This window comes from Macrobrachium rosenbergii, chromosome 2 (assembly GCF_040412425.1).
Source record: "Macrobrachium rosenbergii isolate ZJJX-2024 chromosome 2, ASM4041242v1, whole genome shotgun sequence".
Classification (NCBI taxonomy): Eukaryota; Metazoa; Arthropoda; class Malacostraca; order Decapoda; family Palaemonidae; genus Macrobrachium; species Macrobrachium rosenbergii.
Genome location: NC_089742.1, coordinates 42035513 through 42038012, shown reverse-complemented (window position 1 = coordinate 42038012; position 2500 = coordinate 42035513). Strand labels below are relative to the sequence as shown.

The 2500-nt window shown below is 38.5% G+C and overlaps 2 protein-coding genes across 23 annotated transcripts in view; one reads left to right on the top strand and one right to left on the bottom strand.

Moving 5' to 3' along the window:
* The window catches only part of LOC136845769 (mucin-2-like), a 1649806-nt gene that overhangs the window by 142305 nt on the left and 1505001 nt on the right, over window positions 1-2500 (bottom strand). The gene's annotated exons all lie outside the window — the stretch shown is intronic.
* The window catches only part of LOC136845726 (large ribosomal subunit protein mL38-like), a 30590-nt gene continuing 28933 nt past the window's right edge, over window positions 844-2500 (top strand). For 2 of the 3 annotated variants that reach the window (XM_067115943.1, XM_067115933.1), the window contains exon 1: window positions 844-1184. The gene's annotated coding sequence lies outside the window, so the exon portion shown is untranslated. The remainder of the gene's footprint in view (window positions 1185-2500) is intronic. The other variant, XM_067115950.1, reaches the window with a different exon arrangement.

The window sequence follows — 2500 nt, the reverse complement described above, 5'->3', positions numbered from 1 at the left end:
TGTGACTTTATCAAGTAAACTTTCCATAGCAAAGTAAATTCAGCTACCCAAGAGACAACGTTTTCAATTCTCAGCAACTTGCAACAAAGACTGCCATGGAGATATGAAATAAAAAAAAATATGCTTTAATCTCATAAAAAAATATGCTTTAAGCTCAGGGAGTTATCAAACTTAATTAATTAATCATCATCAAACATCCTCGTTTAATTAAACATGGGATTATTGCGCAAATATTTCTATTTCTTTTTATTCAGTCTCACAGTTTGAAGATATTGAAATGATACATAATGGAAGATTTGAGTGTTCAGCCTTCCCAAAAAAATAAAAAATAAAATAAAAATTATTGTCCCTTATGAATCCAACGCAATAATGTTCCTTGCTTATGTTCTGTACACTTTAAACGTACTCATTCCGCCCAAGCTGCTAGTCCTGGACAGCATTTAATCAACTTTATAAACAGAGAGAGAGAGAGAGAGAGAGAGAGAGAGATTCGCCAAACTACCCAACCAAATCCAGCCATAAAACACACCATATCATCCCACGACCACCTTCTGCTTCTAATTTTCTATCTCCTTCCTTTCTCCTTACGTTTAAATCGGACCATCTGTTTCACAAAGAAATGGTCGAGCGATTGAAACAGAAGGTAGACGGCAACAGGGCTATATGGCAACGGATGAATTACTATGGGTGGATGGGAGGGGGATAGGGATGTCTTGTGGAAAAGAAAGAGAGAGAGAGAGAGAGTCATTCGTGGTTCCATGATTACGAGACTGAGTACACGCGGATGTGGAGGGGTGAGCATGGGGTGGGTGTTGGTGGGGGGAAACGATGTGGATAGGTGGGTGGGGTGGGGTGGGAGTGAAAGGAGGTGATATCATCATGGGTTAGATCTGGACGTCAGTGGGTATATACACTTCCACAACGGTGATACTTTCTTCGTCAGTCAGTCTCTCACGTTCTGGACCCGGCGGTGTTGCCTTACATTCCAGGCGTCAGACAGGGTGCTGTCTCAAATGACGGTATGGAAAAAGTGCTTTGTGAACCCTTCGTGCGAGTGACGCTTTCTCTGGATATTGTTAGTGATTCCAGAGGCAAATAATCAGTGAGAACACTGGACTTCGTAGCCAATCTTTCGATCGATCCAAGTATTTACTGCAATGGTGATCTGGAATCGGACTGGAAAAGTGAGTTAGGCCTATACACACTTCATGCATGGTATAGTTTCCCTGAACATTATAAGTAATTTCGGATGAAAATGCTTTGAAGGTACTCCCTGAAGTGAAGAATATTAGGCTTCCTTGTGACGGTCTTCCAGCCAGTGTTGACGTCCGGATCTAGAATTAACGGTCACGAACGGTGTTCTTCAGGTTGTATGCTCTAACAGCAGTGATGGTAAACCTTATTTTCCCTCCTGGTTCACGTTAAGTCCGCGTGGGTGCCTTTAGTTTTGTGACTTGTGAAGTGATACTGAAGATTCCTTTCTAGTCATTGTGATGACGCAAGTCCAGTTATTTTCAGTGCCGGCAGATTCTCGCCAGTTAGTGGCCACTTACTTTCGTCTTCCTTCTGAGTTCTGCAGGAGTTACTTTGAAAAGGATACGCAGCGACACAAATAGCTTTTCACGCGCGCCTCGGGTTGATATTTATTTTCTTGATATCATGACTGACTACAGAGAAGCTGAGTAGCGTGTTTGGTACAACGTTTAAATGGAATATACGAAATAAATAACCACTGATGCACACAGGTATTCATAAAAATCAATAGAATTACGATAAAAATCAAAGAATTACAACGGTGCAAAAACTATTGCCAAGTAAGAACTTTGTATTATTATTATTATTATTATTATTATTATTATTATTATTATTATTTATTATTATTATCACTCACTTTAATATTAAATAAAAATTATTAAAAACATTAAACAAAGACACCTAAACAACAAGACAAGTCAGAAAAATTAAAGTAATGGTCCACTGCTTCAAGACCTATAGTTCTGTTAGAAAAAAAATATAAAAAAACAGCAATTTCTACAAAAAGAATACTGATCAAATCAAACCCATTTGAACCGCAACTACGAAGCCGCAATTTAAATTTAATTATTGTTTAATATTCCCTCACAACACCCCCCATCCATTCAAATTCCACATCAAAAGCATTTTCCATTTATAACAAAACAATATCTGAAAAAGCTCGTATTTCAATAACATGCATAGCAGCACTGGTATAATTTGCGCAGGGCTAACAATTTCATCAAGGGATCAAAATAATAGCGGCTCTTTTTTTTATTCGTTTGAGAGAGAGAGAGAGAGAGAGAGAGAGAGAGAGAGATATCGGGTTTTTAAAACAATGATTACCTATAAAGACTAAACTTGAGAGAGAGAGAGAGAGAGAGAGAGAGAGAGAGAGAGAAAAGGGGAGGATATCCGGTTTTTAAAACAATGATTTACCTATAAAGACTATACTAGAGAGAGAGAGAGAGAGAGAGGAGAGAGAGCG